General features: G+C 38.7%; 1 long non-coding RNA gene and 1 other non-coding gene across 2 annotated transcripts; both read right to left on the bottom strand.

Annotated features, from left to right (window-relative positions):
- Positions 1 to 1,190: 1,190 nt before the first annotated feature.
- LOC137645101 (uncharacterized) lies at positions 1,191 to 20,151 on the bottom strand. The gene is made up of 3 exons (XR_011045284.1): positions 19,876 to 20,151; positions 13,345 to 13,416; positions 1,191 to 4,083 (listed from the first exon to the last, which is right to left on the bottom strand). It is a non-coding gene; the product is annotated as an uncharacterized lncRNA (long non-coding RNA).
- LOC137646169 (U6 spliceosomal RNA) lies at positions 14,704 to 14,807 on the bottom strand. The gene has a single exon (XR_011045426.1). It is a non-coding gene; the product is annotated as a U6 spliceosomal RNA (small nuclear RNA).

The following is a 20,151-nucleotide window of genomic DNA, read 5'->3' as shown; positions in this document are numbered from 1 at the left end:
GACTGGTAAACTGACTGGCCACTTCCTGCCGAGAACAACTCGCCTCTCTCGAGGTCATTGCAATGTCGACTCCACGGAGTCTCTTTATTTTCTTTCCAAGTTTTTTTCTATCTACAATCTTTCCAAGTTTCTATCTACAGGAGAACTTCTGTACTTCCAACTTGTGTATTGATAAGCAATAATTTACAGTCTTCTTAAAACTAGAACTTTTTTTAAGATTAGTGTTTGAAGCCAACGTTCTACTTCTCATTAGTCCTTAATTTTCAATGAATTTACAGTCTTAACACTTGTTTTTTTACAATCGACGTTTGAAGACATAGTTTTACTTCTTATTAGTCCTTGACTTTCAACGCAAGACGCCTATCTTCTCAAAGGTTTCGGAATTTTTTTTTTTTTTCTTAAAATAAGACATAAATGTCCAAATCAAACGAAATGATCCTTATTAGTCCTTGACTTTCAATGCAAGATGCCTATCTTCTCAAAGGTTTTGGAAAAAACCCATTTTTTTCTTAAAATGAGACATAAATGTCCAAATCTAACGAAATGATCCTTGTTAGTCCTTGACTTTCAATGCATGAAGTCTATCTTCTCAAAGGTTTCGGAAAAAAAAAACAATTTTTTCTTAAATACGACATAACTGAAAATCAAACGAAATGATGCTTACATACTTCAATACATGTTAGTGACGGACGCAATTATCTTCCTACTAAGAGTTTAGTTATATTCCAGCTTAAACAATAAGATATAGACTAGATATCTGTAAAAATCGAAAAAACTCTACAGACACAGTTTATTTACTTTGAACTTTAGCATCAAACTGCGGCTTCATTCCCACTAAGAGTTTAGTTATATTCCAGCTTAAGCAATAAGATATAGACTAGATATCTGTAAAAACTGAAAAAACGCTACAGATTCAGTTTATATACTATATACTCTGGCATCAAACTGCGGCTTCATTAAAGTGGCCCAAGACTTCATCAAAGAGTGGAAGGGACCCAGCTACTACAGTAAAGCAAGTCTATTAAAAATGTAAAAATTTTGAAGCACCTTTTGATAATTTACAAATTATATAATGACTGCTTTAAGAAAAAACAAAGGACATTCTTTAAAATTATTTCAAACTTAGATTGCTGTGATCATCTGTGCTACTATAAAATGGAAAATGTTAAAAATTTATATTTCTTGGTGTTTATACTTTTCCCCGTTCATTTCTAACACATGAATAACTTTAAATTCTATCTGTCATTAAAATAAAACCCTAATTATTTCAATGAAGATTAAAAGACTATGAGAGCAGAGCATAAGTGGAAATACAGAGGTCCTTTTACAAAACAGTAAATATACATTTTGGTATTACAATATTTTCCCATCATTCAAATATTCAAGATCAAATTACGTTATTTTACAATATGAAAGCTAGTGAATCTTGAATTTTATAACAAATTAAATGGAAAATACATAAAGCTTTTAAATTTGAGCCTAAAAAAATTCCATATTACTAGACACTGTAGCCTGCCATTAAGTTTTTAAATTCATGAAACTAACTACCCATTAACGTGTAGAAAATCTTTTAAAAGCCACAAGTTTCTAAACTTATCTTATGTATTTGAAAGACTTTCTATTAACAAAAGATTTCTGGTAAGACTTCACCATCAATGGCTACACAAAATTTCCTATGGCTTCCAGTACCTATTAAAAACATACCTAATACTATAAGTGTTCTTTTTACTATCACTTAGTTTCATTAAGGCTTTTTCTCTTGGTTATATAACCTTAAAAGGAAGATAAGAATGGGTAATTAAATGACTGCTCAACTAATAGTAACTCAACTATGAAAATTGATTTTCCTTTGAACGATAAAGCCTACAGTAAGAATTTAACTATTGAAAATTGATTCCCCTTTTAACAACAAACCTATATGATCTTAACATTCTATTGCTGGAAATGCTGACTACTTTTTTAAATGAATTCAATACTAGTGTGCCCATCTATGCCTTATTACAAAACACAATTTCACCTACGATTTGAATGATTGAAAAACACACTTAGAAGTAGCCTATAGTAAACATTGATTACCTACTAATTTCCATAGCTATAAATAAATTTTTAATAAGACTTTCAGTGGGGGAATCTCAACATGTTAACAGCCTTATTAGGAAACAAATTCCCCTACGATTTGAATGAATGAAAAACGCACTTAGAAATAGCCTGTGGTAACTATTAATTACTAATTTCTATAGCTAAAATTAAATTTTAATAACTTTCACAGGGGAAACCTCAACATGCTAGCAGTGTCTAGAAATATGAAAAATGACAATGTACAATGTAAGATATTCTTCAATAATCATTAAATTACTTTAAGTGTGTTTGTTTCCTTGCATTTAAGACTGAGCAAGAAGCATAATTTTCATGGCAAACGTTATGTACAAATATATGAAACTATTGTTAAGTCGTTTAAGAATTATTTGAAATGTTCAAGTAATTTTTGGTGAGATCTGATAAAACTATATTATCAAGTATTACCTAATCATAGCTAGTTCAAAACTGTGATAGCCCTTTTGAATTTAATTAATCGTAATGCTAATACAAGCTTCCTCTCTTAAGGGTCAATGCTGTCATAGCAAAATAATGCAAGACCTAAATATAATCAATTTTTTGTTAACTTTGCTTTACGAGTAGCTACACTACCAAGTCTTAACATGATGGAACCTACTTCAATGACGATTACTAGAAACCAAAGACACTAGAAATTTACCATCTTTTGTACTTTAGCTAAAATAATTTCCTGACTTTAAACATGAAAAATATCTAAATACCTAATAATTTTTTCAATCCAGTGAAAGCCTATTTCACAAGTAATGAACTACCTGCTTTTAAATCGGTGCGAAATTCAGGAATTATCTCATTCCAATAAATAAGGTCTAAGGCAAGTCGAAAACATCAGTAATCTATTATACTTTTGCGATTAATGTCCCTGACCTACGTACGATATAACTTGGTTTTACGTCACTAACTTTCTTGAATATTACCTTGTGACTTGACTTTAAATACTGCTACTATAAATTTCTACAATTTCCTTAAGAACTATCTGCTTTGAAACATCATAATTACAGTAAAATTACTGTAATGCAGACCGAAGTTAAAATCATTGCATCTAAATAACATAATAATAGGCCATGTAAATCTGTGATAGAAGGAACCTGATATAACGTCCGAACTAAAGATATGGATATTATAAATCTTAAATTATCCGAAACCTGCCATAATTGCTAAGGATTACACACGATATCTTCGGATAGTCGTTCCGGGGTTAGAACCCTGTGATACCTGAAGGTAATTCTCTTGTAATATCAATCGCAGAAATATTATACAGTAGAAAGTTGGCGGAGGGAACTTCCATCAGGACATGGCTATCTCACCCAAAAATAGATTTTATCCTACGTCAAAATCCCTTCATGAAAAATACTATGCAAATTATTCCTAGCACACAGAGTCCCGTAAAGGTCGGTATTAAATTGAGATCTTAGATAAGAGGGAAATTTTCACCCTCAAAATAAAGTTAAAAGTGAAGGACTATATATCCTAAATCGTACTGAGATACCTGACAACATTTTGTAAAATGATCAGAAATTTACGTAAATAGCAATGCTATATCTGATATCAAGCAAATTAAAACGATAACTTGACCTCCTTAAATAAAACTAAACATGAATTACCTAATATAGAAGTTCTTGTTTAACAACTAAGATTCTAAACTTAAGTCATTAGTTTTGAATACGACTAAACCTTCGCGCCGATAAACTAACACTAAATGAAAAGCAAAACAAACTAAGTCGGTAAAATTTGCGCTTGCAAACACAATACTACTCCTTATGTTTTCAAAGCCTATTTGACCTAATCAATACTTCAAGATCAATGATAATTTGATGAAATAAAATTGCACTGGCGACTTGAACAGGCTTCTTGATGTAATCTTCAACAAGGAGTCTTCTTGAATCCTCAGGTGTTTTCTATGGTCAACATGTACATGATTTCCATGCTTAGAGCGGTGTAGTATCACTTCACTCGAGTCACAAAGATTTTCTGGAAAAATAAAAGATATAAGTCAACTGTCTCGTGTCAAATCAAGGTTTATTTGAGTACATGATACATACATACATACATATACCAAGGCACTTCCCCCCAATTTTGGGGGGTAGCCGACATCAACAAATGAAACAAAACATAAAAGGGGACCTCTACTCTCTACGTTCCTCCCAGCCTAACAAGAGACTCAACCGAGTTCAGCTGGTACTGCTAGGGTGCCACAGCCTACACTCCCCCGTTATCCACCACAGATGAAGCTTCATAATGCTGAATCCCCTACTGCTGCTACCTCCGCGGTCATCGGAGGCAGCAGCAGGGCCTACCGGAACTGAGTCACAATAGCTCGCCATTCATTCCTATTTCTAGCACGCTCTCTTGCCTCGCTCACATCTATCCTCCTATCACCCAGAGCTTCCTTCACTCCATCCATCAACCCAAACATTGGCCTTCCTCTCGTACCTCTCCCATCAACTCTTGCATTCATCACCTTCTTTAGCAGACAGCCATTTTCCATTCTCTCAACATGGCCAAACCACCTCAACACATTCATATCCACTCTAGCTGCTAACTCATTTCTACATGATATCAACCTTAAAACACAATATCTATAAATTGGATCATAGAAACCAATATCTAGAATCTATTCCTAATATGGGATTGCATGTAACAAGATTGAATTGGTTAAGCAATAATTACGCTTGAATAACTTAATGAATTAAAAAGGTTAAAATGTGTATGTTATAGCATATATCACTAAATTCTTGCCAATGTTAATAAACGTCAAGAAAATTAATTATTATTAGTATTGATATTAACCATTTTACCCCAAATGGACATATTGGTACATTTTACAAAACTCATCCCTTTACCCCCATGGACGTACTGGTACGTCCTTGCAAAAAACTGCTATTTACATTTTTTTTTTGCATATTTTTGATAACTTTATGAGAAACTTCAGGCATTTTCTAAAAGAGTGAGACCAACCTGACCTCTCTATGATGGAAATTAAGGCTGTTAGAGCAATTTAGAAAATATATATTGCAAAATGTGCTTAAAAAAAAAAACGCCTGGGGGTTAAGGGTTGGAAAGTTCCAAATAGCCTGGGGGTAAAAGGGTCAATATTATGTTTTAGAATACTAATTAAATGCCTCTCCTTTTTTTTAAATATTTCGGTCGCTTTCCTTAGCGGCTCGATCTATGTTCTCTAGGGCCTGTCGCGGCCCTCCCCATTGATGAAGGGATTATCTAAATGGAAGACAACCTGTGAATAGTGGTTTTTCACACGCCTTTGTTTAATACACGACACCTACAAGGTGTTCGCGCGAGGGTTGTAACCTCTGCATTCCATGCTTTTATCTTTCTCTATTATATTTGGAAGATTTATATTAGGAAAGGTATAAGGAAGGACCTTTCTCACCGGCCGTCACAGGCCTCTTCCCAGAAATAGATTTTTCCTTTGTCAAAATCCCTTTATCATCTAGATTTCTCTTTAACAAAAATACCTACAGGACAATTCTGATTAAGAAATTTAAACCTAAAACCAGATCACTAGATTATTAGAGTTATGAAAACTTGAAATATTCACGAAGTTTGTGTATTTACTTTAAAATTACAAAAAAAGGACCAGTTTCTTAATTCTCTTGACCCTTTTACCCCCAGACTACTTGGAACTTTCCAACCCTTAACCCCCAGACTTTTTTTTTAAGCACATTTTGCAATATAGATTTCTTAAATTGCTCTAACAGCCTTAATTTTTGTCATAGAGAGGACAGGTTGGTCTCATTCTTTTGGAAAATGCCTGAAGTTCCTCATTAAGTTATCAAAAATATGCCAAAAAAAAAAAAATGTAAATAGCAGTTTTTTGCAAGGACGTACCAGTATGTCCATGGGGGTAAAGGGATGAGTTTTGTGAAACGTACCAGTACGTCCATTGGGGATAAAAGGGTTAATTGATTATCATCTTTTTGCTTAGCCCATAGAAAAAAATATTCTAAAAGTTCCTGATAATAATATTAAATCTAACCTACTCATTAAACACTAACTTTGCACAATTTAAAATTTTTGGTTGACAAGTGGTATTTTGGTAAATTTAACAATTCTCCACTTATCTAGCTTTAAAAAAAAAATTTTATATACAAGTGAAGGCTCCAATTTTATGATAAAATGTTATTTTCCTTAGTAAAATAAATTTTTGAATATACTTACCCGATGATCATATAGCTGCATCCCTGCTGCCCGACAGAAAAAACCTACGGGCGGAATACGCCAGCGATCGCTATACAGGTGGGGGTGTACATCAACAGCGCCATCTGTCAAGTAGGTACTCAAGTACTCGATGTCAACAAAGAACCAATTTTCTCCTCTGTCCCACTGGTTCTCTATTGGGGAGGAAGGGTGGGTCCTTTAATTTATGATCATCGGGTAAGTATATTCAAAAATTTATTTTACTAAGGAAAATAACATTTTTCAATATCAAACTTACCCGATGATCATATAGCTGATTCACACCCAGGGGGGTGGGTAGAGACCAGCATTACATTATGAGCCAAGTATTCCGTATTTCATTTTAGCAGTTATTCGAAATAACAAGCATAAAATAAATAAGTACCTGGTAAGGAGGACGACTTGAACAATTACTCTGCCTTTTTAAGTACGTCTTCCTTACTGAGCCTCGCGATCCTCATAGGATGCTGAGCGACTCCTAGGAGCTGAAGTATGAAGGGTTGCAACCCATACTAAAGGTCCTCATCAAAACCTCTAATCTAGGCGCTTCTCAAGAAATGATTTTGACCACCCGCCAAATCAAGTAGGATGCGAAAGGCTTCTTAGCCTTCCGGACAACCCAAAAATATTTCAAGAGAAAGATTAAAAAGGTTCTGGAATTAGGGAATTGTAGTGGTGGAGCCCCCACCACTACTGCACTCGTTGCTACGAATGGTCCCAGAGTGTAGCAGTTCTCGTAAAGAGACTGGACATTCTTAAGATAAAAGACGCGAACACTGATTTGCTTTTCCAATAGGTTGCGTCGAATATATTTTGCAGAGATCTATTTTGTTTAAAGGCCACGGAAGTTGTGACAGCTCTAACTTCGTGTGTCCTTACCTTCAGCCAAGCTTAGTCTTCCTCATTCAGAAGGGAATGAGCTTCTCGTATTAACAGTCTGATAAAAATAGGATAAAGAATTCTCTGACATAGGCAAAGATGGATTCTTAACTGAACACCATAAAGCTTCAGACGGGCCTCGTAAAGGTTTTAAAATAGAACTTAAGAGCTCTTAGAGGACATAATACTCTTTCTAGTTCATTTCCAACCATACGATAAGTTTGAAATATCGAACGATATTGGTCAAGGCCGAGAAGGCAGCTCGTGTTTGGCTAGAAAACCAAGATGTAGAACATGTAGCCGTTTCGGATGAGAATCCGATGTTCTTGCTGAAGGCATGAATCTCACTGACTCTTTTAGCTGTGGTTAAGCATATCAGGAAAAGAGTCTTAAAGGTGAGATCTTTCAGGGAGGCTGATTGAAGTGGTTCGAACCTGTCTGACATAAGGAATCTTAGAACCACGTCTAAATTCCAACCAGGTGTAACCAAACGACGCTCCTTCGTGGTCTCAAAAGACTTAAGGAGGTCCTGTAGATCTTTATTGTTGGAAAGATCTAAGCCTCTGTGACGGAAGACTGATGCCAACATGCTTCTGTAACCCTTGATAGTGGGAGCTGAAAGAGATCGCTCTTTCCTCAGATATAAGAGGAAGTCAGCTAATTGAGTTACAGAGGTACTGGTCGAGGATACGGATACTGACTTGCACCAGTTTCGGAAGATTTCCCACTTCGATTGGTAGACTCTAAGGGTGGATGTTCTCCTTGCTCTAGCAATCGCTCTGGTTGCCTCCTTCGAAAAACCTCTAGTTCTCGAGAGTCTTTCGATACTCTGAAGGCAGTCAGACGAAGAGCGTGGAGGCCTTGGAGTACCTTCTTTACGCGTGGCAGACGTAGCAGGTCCACCCTTAGGGGAAGTGTTCTGGGAACGTCTACTAGCCATCGAAGTACCTCGGTAAGTTATTCTCTCGCGGGCCAGAGGGAAGCAACTAGCGTCAACTTTGTCCCTTCGTGAGAGGCGAACTTCTGCAGTACCTTGTTGACAATCTAGAACGGAGGGAATGCATATAGATCTAGATGAGACCAATCTAGTAGAAAGGCATCTATAAGAACTACTGCTGGGTCCGGGATAGGTGAGCAAAGTATTGAGAGCCTCTTGGACATCGAGGTTGCGAAGAGATCTATGGTTGGCTGGCCCCAGGTGACCCAAAGTCTCTTGCATACATTACTTGTGGAGGGTCCAATATGTTGGAATTATTGTCCCTTCCTACTGAGACAATCTGCTAAGACATTCAAGTTGCCTTGGATGAAACTCGTTACTAGTGAAAAGTCTAGACCTGTTGAACAGGAGAGGAGGTCACTTGCGAACTCGTACCATGTCAGAGAGTAGGTCCCTCCTTGCTAGGAGATGTACATCAAAGCAGGGAGTTGACCGTGTTCACCTCCACCACTTTGCCTTGAAGGAGAGACCTGAAGCTTTTCCAGGTCAGACGTACTGCCAGAAGCTTCTTGCAGTTGAAATGCATTGTCCTTTGACTCGAGTTCCATAATCCCGAGCATTCCCTACCGCCTAAGGTCGCACCCCAGCCTACGTCCGATGCGTCTGAGAAGAGAACGTGGTTGGGAGTCTGAACAGTCAGGGGAAGACCCTTTCAAAGGTTGATAAAGTCCTTTCATCAAGTCAGACCAGACTTATCTTCCGGAAACCGGGATCGAGACCGCTTCTAGCGTCTTGTCCTTTTCCAGTGAAGAGCTAGATGATACCGAAGAGGACGGAGGTGTAGTCTTCCAAGTGACACCAATTGAACCACGGATGACAGTGTCCTAACCAGACTCATCCACAGCCTGACAGGGCCGTGTTCCTTCTTCAGCATCTTCTGGATGGATAGCAGGGCTGGGGGTTGATCGTCTTGTTCAGCCATGTCCTCATCAGGGGGTTCCTCATCCGAAACTGATGAGGAAACGGCAACGGAGTGGGCAACGTCTGACTCGCTGAATCCGGTCGCACTGGTGGATGCGTGACGGAGCCGGACACAAGATCATGGTACTGCTGCACAGTCTGTGAACTGTCAACCATGGGGACGCGAGGAAGTACAGCGACAACCCGAAACTGTCTAGACTGTCTGGGTTGTGCAGACAACCCCCTATCGGGTTGCTGAGGTTGCCGCACTGCGTCACAACAAGTCACCTCTGCTGGTTGTTGAACGTCTTCCTAGTGACACACTGAACGTCCACAACCACCTCCGAGTCGCTTAACGTCAACGTGCGACTGGCAACCCACACTGGGTCGTACCGGTGGAGGAACCATCTCAACTGGCGGACGTGAGTAGGATACCTCAGCGTCAACAGGGCGTACAACCAACCGGTAGGAAGGTTGTTAGCTAGAAGGTTCTTCTCCGTAAAAAATCCTCTATCAAGGACTAAGCTTGGACTGCAAGTCTTGCAACAAGGCCCAAGGTCCATGGGAGCAGGTGTGGCAACAGACGGGGTTAGCGACTGAAGCGGAACCATTAACCATCCCTGGAAGCATGTTATGCTTTAATTAAAGTCCATAGGAGGCTAAGCAGCTTAAGGCTCCTCTCCAAATGACAGAGTCCTCAAGGGAATATCAGAAGGAGGGAGAACAGCACTTTCTCATCTACAGGAACCATGTCCGAGAAAAGCTAGGTTATCTCAGTGAGGGTTTCACTGGTGCATAAGCAGCAGACCAGAAGGCAACGTTATGTAACTGCTTGACAGTCTGTGAACTGTCAAAAACTGAACTGTCAACCACAACAGGTGCGTGAGGACATACAGCACTGGTGCATTAGTAGCAGACCAGAAGGCAACGTCATGTAACTGCTTGACAGTCTGTGAGCTGGCAACAACCAAAGCTGTGATGGGAAGCCTCAACTCCTGACTGACTAGTCTGCTGCGGGCGAGTGGCGGTAACCACCGTGGGTTGCGGAGGCTGACACACCGTGTCAAAACACGGCAGCTTGTGGTAGCTCACGCACGGCAACGGAGTGCTCCATGTGTCTGTGGGAGTCAGCATGCGTCTGGCAGGGTCGACTGCGCATGGGTGGAGGAGCTCTCACAACAAGAGTGTGGGAGCAGGCAGCCATGCTGGGCGCACAACCGTGGCAGGCTGTAGGCCAACGGGTGCATCGTCAACCTTCTCCGCAGTCGGAGTGTGGGAGCAGGCAACAACCAAAGCGGAGTGGTGGTGCGTGGTGGGGACTGCCGTGGGTTGCGGAAACTAACGCATCGCGTCAAAACACGGCAGCTTGACTCCACCTTCCCACTGCTGATGCGGTAGCTCACGCATGTTAACGGAGGGAGCCGCACGTCGGCTAACGTTAACATGCGTCTGGCAGGGTCGATCGCGCATCGGAGGTGGAGCTCTCCGCAGCCGGAGTGTGGGAGCAGGCAGCCTCAGCGTGAGCTGGGCGCACAACCGTGGCAGGTTGTAGGCTAACGAGAGCAGAGTAAACCTTCTCCGCACGAAACTCCTGCATAACCGCAGCTAACTGAGTCTGCATAGACTGCAGTAAAGACCACTAGGGTCTACAAAAGACGGCAACAAACGGAGCTACTGTCCGTTGTGACTGAGGGTCTAAAACAGCTGGTGCGGCAACAGACGGAGTTACTGCCTGTTGCGGTACCACCTTGCCTCTCTTGGGAGGTGCGCAGTCGTCGGATGACTGCAGCGAGTCCGAACTGACCCAGTGGCTACACCTAGGCCGTTGGACTTGCGCGGAAGGGACCGACTTGCACTTGAAAAGCTGCAAGATTTGGTCCATGGTTTCTACGAGAAACCTCTTCCGCAGACGAGGAATAAATGGGCTCTCTCGTCTTTGTGTGGGTGGGGCGATCACGTCGGCAACGTGTGTAGATACACCCGAAACCACGGAGGGAAACGTCTGTTCGTCGATCAAGGCCTGTGGAACCCATAAGTCGTTCGACATTACTTCTCCCCTGGGCTTGGGAGCTTGTAAGAGGTCCCGGACTAGGTGAACAACTGGCACGAACAGACGAACCCTCGAACGCAACACTGTAACACTTTGCGCATATCACTTTATCACTTTTGATTTTCTGTTTGCACTTATTTCACTGAAATCGAAACTTTAACTGATTTCTACCTGAAACACGCAATCCTATCCTTCATTAAAAGGTAGTAATTGCGAAAACAGTTTTACAATGCAACAGAAAAACATAATTAAAGATAAAGAATTCAGTGGCTGGAAAAGAGACTAAACACTAGATCAAATAAACTGCGTTTAAAATCTCTCACCGCATAAAGCCTGGGAACAAGAATAAAACTCTAGAAACGTTTTACCTTCTTCCCCTACACCGACTAGGGAGAAGAGTAAAAAACGAGAACAACGTTACCCGCTTGAACGAAACGTTTATTCTCCTCTCTCTCCCTCCGTCTCTATCTCTCTCTCTCTTCTCTCTTGACTTAGAACCTGAGAGAAGAGCCCAATTATATATCGTTAAAACATATTTGCTAAAGGAAAAAACTGAAAGGTTTCCCAAATAAAAAGTTCCTTTATTTAGAATTTAAACCATTTAAGCTAAGAAAGAATGAACGAAACGCTAGAATCGGTTTACTCTTACTGCAACGTGAAACCGTGAAATACTCTCTCTCTATCGTAACGATAGAGCGCATGTTGAACGTTCTGAACGTCAACAACTGCGGAGACTAAACTAAACGTTAGTTCATCTTTGAAAACAGTACGAGACTATCAAAGAAATTCTTTCAAAAACATTAAAATTAAAAAAGTATAAATTCTTAAAAGGTAAATACGATATGACGGGCTCAATGTTAATTAACTTCGGTTCCAAGTAAGGACCGCCTACTATTAGGAAAGGTCGCATATAAACAAACATAAAAATTAATTTTTATAAGTTTATAATAAATGGAAAGTTAATCGAAGAGGCCTATAAAGGCGGAGAGATATAAAATAAATAGATCTATAACTTGTTAAGCAAAATTACCAAAAACCTAAACACACTTCCGTCTAAGGGAAGGGTCGGACATTTAAAAGTGAAAGAGAGTCCATACTCTCTTCGTCACCAACACTTCCATCTAAGGGAAGGGTCGGCCATTTAAAAGTGAAAGAGAGTCCATACTCTCTTCGTCACCATAATTAAATCTATCCAAAACGAGTTCAAGTTTTGAAATGAAGATAAAACCCCTGCATAGCGAAAGCTCAAAACTGGAATAGTGTACTTCACCAAATCGTTGTGAAAACAAATCCAGTTAGGGACGGCGTATTTAGTAGGTCTTGCCTGTGGCACGACAGAGGGAAAATTGGTTCTTTGTTGACATCGAGTACTTGAGTACCTACTTGACAGATGGCGCTGTTGATGTACACCCCCACCTGTATAGCGATCGCTGGCGTATTCCGCCCGTAGGTTTTTTCTGTCGGGCAGCAGGGATGCAGCTATATGATCATCGGGTAAGTTTGATATTGAAAATGAGTAAATACTGTACAATACATATAAAGCTTTGTTCTGAGTAATGAACTTTTAAATATAAAATAACTTCTCAAGACAAAGGGGTTTGTCTTTTAACTTCACTCTCCATGTTGAAGTTATCACTATCATGTTTGCTGTTGCATTGAGTTCAACAAATAAAGATAATCATGACAATAAAATGAAAATTTGGCGATAAGGGAAAAAACCCTCACCACTTCACCAACAGGAAATACACCGATAAGGGAAAAAACCCTCACCACTTCACCAACAGGAAATACACGAACCTTTGTACTGCATTACAATCTACCAAGGAGTATGTTCTCTCTAATATACACTGACCAGATCGAAAAATTAAGATTCTATGATATATAATCTAATGCAAAAATGGAAAATTCAGTTGCCTGTATCAAGGTACCTGAAATAAGCTATTTGATTATGTTCTAATAACTCTAATAAAAGATTTTAGCCTACACCTTTAAGAATCAATGATTTAATTATGTCTTTATAACTAATAAATGATTTTAGCCCACACTTAAGAATCAATAACTTAATAGCAAGTTTGTAAACAATTGCAACTCCACTTTGCTTCAAAACTATTATATCAAAATAATTTGTACCATTTTTCATTAATCTAGCTTATTATAAATCAAACTTTTATATATCACAAGGATGCTTTTATTTTCTAAAAAACCTTACCTTTGGACTCAGATCAGAAGCCAATCAATCAGAGGGTAGTTTGTAATTTTTATTTGACGTCAAGTCCTCTGTCTGAAATATAAGGAGATTCTTTGGTATAAACAACAAAAATATAAAAGGAAATACTTGCTTCTAATATGACAAATTTGGAGATAATTTGTAATATTCCTAACTATAAAAATCTGAGTCCTTTATATAGGATAGAATATCGGTGAAGCTGAAGATCCGGCATCCGTGTTAGCACGAGTAAGAGCCCTTCAATGGATTCGTCCTGCAAGGTCTCACTGCCGATCGAGACTGGGACTCTCTTATCAGACTACTGTCCGAGAAGGGCCTCTGTCTTGTGAACAGTGTGTTAAACCCTTTTACCCCCAATGGACGTACTGGTACGTTTCACAAAACTCATCTCTTTACCCCCATGGACGTACTGGTACGTCCTTGCAAAAAAAACTGATATTTTTTTTTGCATATTTTTCATAATTTTATGAGAAACTTCAGGCATTTTCCAAAAGAATGAGACCAACCTGACCTCTCTATGACAAAAATTTAGGCTTTTAAAGTAATTTAAAAAATATATATTGCAAAATGTGCTTGTAAAAAAAAAAAAAAAGGCTGGGGGTTAAGGGTTGGAAAGTTCCAAATAGCCTAGGAGTAAAAGGGTTAAGATACCATTGAAGGGACTGAAGATTGAGACGACGGTTGGAATGAGCTGTTTCAGGGAGGTCCATTCCTCCAACACCACCTGCTAAAACTGTGTTGGTAGATGGGACTGTTGAATGAGAGGGAAGGCTACCTCTAAAAGATAATGGTTCATTCCGAGGGGGAAAGTCTTCACCTGAAGGCCTTGAAGTCTTTCCAAAACAAAGAAGTCTTTATTTGGATACCAAGCCAACTTTTTCATCTCGAACCCAAATCATGACTGAATGAGAGGATTTTTCCTGATGGGAGTCGTCTAGGTTGTGCAGGAGACTAATGTCATTGGTGTGTATCCATGTCATGGAGCTGGGATAGATTGGGATCTGGAATGTCTACAACTCCCTTCCCCAAACACCTTTACACGAGAGAGTTAACCGAAGAATCTTAGGGAGCCGTTAAGATTATGAAGGAGAGGTAGACATTATTGTCCTACAAGCAGATTATATAGGGCAAGTATGCTTGTGTGCACGCTGAGGTATGTGTGTGCGTGCACTGAAGAGCTCCCTTGTCACATGACCTGAACCTCTACCTGGTAGGCTAAGTCCTTCATCAATCATTAGTGCTAGGCCAATAAGGTCAATACCATCTCCTCCTCTATCAGGATACATGCATCTTCCCTCTGGTACCATCAGAGGAGGAATGCTGTCCTTATTGGAAGAGGAGAAAACTGTGGAATGCTTCAGTAATTTGCATACCATCCTTATTCAGGGTTCATGCTAAGCTTGAATGTGTTACAATTTTCTTATATGTAGTTTTGAAGCAGGTACCTAGCCCCTCATCACGTGTCAGTTGCACCTTTGACCCTGTTTACTCTGCCATGGTTGTTGTTAGTCCATTGTCCTTTGGTCCGAAGTCAGCAACAGTCCTTGAATGATGCTGAAGTGCACAGTTGGTATGCTTGTGTGAATCTTTAATATCCATCTGAAGCATATTCAGGATTAAAACAGGGGGAGCTACCAGGGTTGGGGTTCGCAAGTCGACCAGCAAAGGGCGACATGCCAAAGACTAGGAGGGCACCACCATGTGACCACTCGAGTTATATTCCCAAGTGCCATCACTACATCTGCATTCTGCCTCTAGGTCCTTTCAGAAGTAATTGTATTCTTCCTAACTATCTAACCTGTGTCCTTCCCTTGGGCTGTTTTCATGTGGAGGCAAATGGGTGTGTTAGAAGTGGTACATTCATGGACGAGCAGTCTAGCTAGCAGGAGAAAGGATAGCAATCAGGAAAGAGGTGTGATTGATCATAAGCAGTCGAGATGATGTGCAATAGATCGCGAGCAGTTGAGATTTGCAATACATCGCGAGCAGTTAAGAGGGTGCACTATCAATTACAAGCAACCACTTAAGCAGCTGAGTTACAGCTTGCAATCACGCACCTACGACATGATGTTCTCTCAATAATATGCAAACTTCTAGTAATATATTTAGTATAGCTATAATGAAAGAGCAATATAACTACTACTGTATAAGGGGAAGCGATCACTAAATAGGTTAGCAATAATGAGCAAATAAAGGAAATGCTCCAAAGATCCTTGCAACCTGGTGTCATTCTAAAGTTTGCTTCTGTAGCTAGCAAGAATGGAATTGTTCCAAAGATGATTGCAGTAGAAAACACAATAGTGTCCAACTCCTTGTTTTCTCCGTCCTCAGTGGAAGACTGGCTAACCATATTCCTTACATTATAAGAGAAAAAACAGGAAGAGTGACTCACATGAAACTTCTACTGATTGGTCTTTAAAAGACCACTTGTCCAAAAAGAAAAGGGAAGGGTAGTGGTCGCAATTTCTTTCCTGTGTACTAGATCAGCAAACTGATTACGTTCTTGAGGCGGAGGGAGCTTAACCCTTTCACTGCGGAGAACAACTTTAGTTTACTCAGATTCATAACCTTTCACTGCGGAGAACGACTTTACTCCACACCGCCTAAGAAATTTTAAGCTTAGCGCCTTTTGTTGACGATTTATCTGGCCTCTTCATGCTGCCATCAGTTGCCGATTTTATGAACTACCCACCCTCTGAAGCTCTCGTCTTTCTTCTCCCATTTACTCTATGATTTTGATAATTTTTTGTTATTTTTACGTAGTGTCAACATGAAATTATGATATATGCATGTTTTTTCGATACAAATCAATATTATTCATGGAGTTATCGTAATATCATGCTTTCCAAGGTTCGTTTAGCGTAAGTAAAAGTTTGTTTACATTAGAGCTCAACAGTTGCCAAATAAAAACGTATTTCATAGTATTGGATGTTCAAAACGTGACAGATAATGGTGTTTTCAGAAATCAACATAGAAATTAACTCGATTAAAAAAATAGTCAAATAACAAAACACATTCACAGGAAAAGAAGTTTCGTGTTTTAGATCCGAAGCTTTGTTTACATTCGACAGCTGACGTTCAGTCTGTTGGTTGCCTATCGGTCCCTTTATTTTTTAACAGCATAATTTAGTGATAAAAGTTGTTAATAAAGATATAATTTGTTTATAAAGGCTTGTTTCACAGTATCATAAATTTCATATATAATTGTAAATTATGGTATTATTATACTTTTAGCAAAACATTCGATATTGCTCTGCTTTCATTAGTCAGCTGACTTTGTCCTTTTAATTTTTCCCTTTAACTCTGGGTTGAAGAATTATTTTTATTTCTTTTCTTTTATATGTGATATGGCCTCTACTTCTCGCCAAGTATCTTTAAAAGAAACAGTAGTTACATATAAAGTGAAACATCATAAAAAAAAAGTGAAAGAAATAGACAACCAATTTGGCATTTTATCATTGAAGCCATATTAGAAGACTCAAACATATCATAATCCCACTGCTAAGTTGAATGAAAAAAAAAAAAATTCAGGGAAAAATTATTAACACTACGATAGAAGGGTATAAGCGGAGCAAAACTCAAGGAAAGGGTACATTTTCTAATGCAATAGAATCTAAACTAACTGCAATAGAATCTAAACTAACTGCAATAGAATCTAAACTAACTGAAAGCCATTTTCCAGCTCAATATGTTGACAAAAACCCCAAACCCCAATGTATTATATGTTCTATCTTGCCAAAGAATTGCTTGACGAAAGGTAAAGGCGAATATATAGGAAAGCAAACAACTTATTTTTGTGATCAAATTGTTGAAAAGCCCCCTCTTTGTATCATTCCATGTTTTGAGACATATATACCCAAAAGTGTACAAAAAGCATTACTAATGTGGAGAATAAATGTATGAGTCAATGATAAATTGGGTGAAGGATTATTAGTGGAATTGATAAAATCATCTTTGGAAAGGAATTTTTGAGATTTTTCTTCATTTTTTCCTATTTATCGAAGAATTTAAGGCAAAAAGAGATAAACTCAGGTGAAAATATTGTTAAATCCTAAAGACAGAAAGGTTATAGAACACAAAAAAGTTAGTTTCATCAAATTTTGAGCATTTTGAATTTTTTGTGAAAATGTACACAGAGCTGTGCAACATCCTATTTGAATATCTGCAGCGAAAGGGTTAATGTATGAACCAGTGCTAATACAAAGTTTGCCCCTATGCATAAAGTTTGAAATAAAACTGAATGCTAGTGAACTTTGAAGTGTTCCTTTATTCTGGGAAGGCAAGTGCTTCAAATGAACATGACTGATATTTTTGTAGTTTTCTTCCATGTCGAAATTGACATCTTACCATAATCGTGCACCCACATTCCACACTTAAGCATATTAAGGGCAATAGGGAATATTACAAATCTGAAAATAATTTGTATTTTCCCCAAATAAACAAACTGAATCTGGATCACGAGACATGTAAGTTTTTCTCGGTTGAGTCCCTTGTCAGGCTGGGAGGAACGTAGAGAGGAAAGGTCCCCTTTTTTCATTTGTTTGATGATGGCTACCCCCCAAAATTGGGGTAAGTGCCATGGCATATGTATGTATGTAAATCTTCCTAGGGAGGGAGAAAGAGAGAGGGATAAGTAGGAAATATCTTATCCTAGGATAACCCTATTTCTTGCAATGAAGAGAGACTGAATCAGTATGGATCTTGTTTATTCCTATGATTAATGAAGACCTTCCCCACTGGAGGCTCTTTGATTATGAAGAGGGTGGAGGAGTGTGTGTGGTCGACCGAAACTCTCTCCGAAACTATTATCTGTGAAAGAGAAATATTCTGGGTGATCTTGATACATAATAAATCAAATGAGAGGATCACCTATACGAGTAACTGGACGTTGATGGTCTACTGGATAGACCTGCCAGTCATAACTGTACGTAAACGTCAGAGAACTGTTTAACTCTTGCATGCACTAGAGACTCTTGTTAAAAGAGAACTCGCACTTGCACTCATACGAGATGCTCAAGAGTACTGTAATGTACATAACGTTGAGGTGGAGTAAACCACCTATTTTAAACCCCTAAGCACATGCCAGGGTTCAGTCCTTCTATGCTGGCATTTAAAATCGCTGCATTCAGGTGTCTGTGCTGGCCATGCCAGCGCATTGAAGAAAAATTAGGCAAGAGCTCCATACAGCTAGCATGCTATGGTGAGAGCAAGCTCTCCAGTAAGAGCGAGTGTTCAGGTGAGTGTGTGCACGCATCTAGGTGATATTAGTCTAGCAAAGCTGCAGGACAATACGGGTCCAGGCAACACGCGTCAGCATCCTGTTCCTTCAACTTCTGGGAAGTTTAACTCAAAGCTGGCATGGCATAGGGGATAATCCTGGTCACCACACTGAGTTTTGGGAGACACGTTATCCTTCAACACATTTCAAACTCTAGCACAATGTCCCAAGACACTATAGCATCATATAGGGAACAAAGTACAAGAGTAATGAAGAAAAAAACCAGAAAAAGCTTGAAAATTTGCCACAGTCTCCACTGACAGCTGCTATTAATGTGATTACTCAATGAGAAAGCAGGGGAGTGGGAGTTTCCCCTTTCCCGGCTGAAAAGTACCAGCCACTACTTACACCTCTTATAGAATTTTAACCGTCATATTCCAACTTCCTTTTTATCATTTTCCTCTATAAAGGACGACGGTTTGTTTTTGAGCCGGCAAAAATACAGATTAATCAATGAAAATCCAAAAACGTGTTTGTTATAGAAGTTTGTATTCATAGTATTACAAGTTCTATAGGATTAAGAGGTAGCTTCTGACCTTTTTAATAGAAAAAAAACAAGATTATTCAACCATAAAAATTACAGGGGATTTTCATTCATTATTTCTGGTTACAGTATAATAGTGCATCCTCGATAAGATACAGATTACTGTAATGTATTTTTGACTGCTGTAAAATTGCTGTAAAAGGTTCAAGTAATGACAATGTTGTCCAGACCCTTACCTACTGCCCTAATTATTAAAAAAAAAAAAGAATAGGCATTAACTTCATTCTCTAGAAAATCCATGAATATCAAATGTGGTTAATTATTAGGAATAATTCCTTATTAACTTATTTCAGTGAAAATCCCCTGAACATTGAATGCGGTATGGTTTTACGGTCAACCTGACTCAAAACAAAGTTGGAATTCCAGGAACAAGAAAGCAACTCAAGAACTAATCTCATATCCCTAAACTAAATGGATAACCTTTAATATAGTTGGCGTAGTAATTTCATCCTGACTCTTAATTCACACAAATTCTCTACTAGTTAAAATTGGCTCATGTCCTGACTCTTGCTTTACGGACCTGAAAATTATATATTCCATTCACCCTACATTTTTCTCAAAATTCATAATCTTTTGGAATATTTTACATATTGCCTAGGATTCTACTTCATGCTGTTACCCAGATGGAGTTTTTAAAGGGTATCAAATTTGTTCCAATGCCATAAAAAGATTAGTTTTATCGATATCTTACCTTTATGTATATGGATCATGATGAACTGGGATGGGCTTGAATCATTCAAGAATGGAACATGAAGGGTTTATAACAATTCTATTCTTCTAAATGAATTTCGATCTCCAGCTTAATTTCTTCTAAATGAATTTCAATCACCAGATTAATTCTTTTAAATGAATTTTGATCTCCAGCTTAATTTCTTCTAAATGAATTTCGATCTCCAGCTTAATTTCTTCTAAATGAATTTCGATCTCCAGCTTAATTTCTTCTAAATGAATTTCGATCTCCAGCATA

The sequence above is a fragment of the Palaemon carinicauda genome, chromosome 8 (assembly GCF_036898095.1).
Source record: "Palaemon carinicauda isolate YSFRI2023 chromosome 8, ASM3689809v2, whole genome shotgun sequence".
NCBI classification, from domain to species: domain Eukaryota; kingdom Metazoa; phylum Arthropoda; class Malacostraca; order Decapoda; family Palaemonidae; genus Palaemon; species Palaemon carinicauda.
The sequence above is the reverse complement of the archived record's forward strand: the minus strand, read 5'-3'. Positions and strand labels throughout refer to the sequence as shown.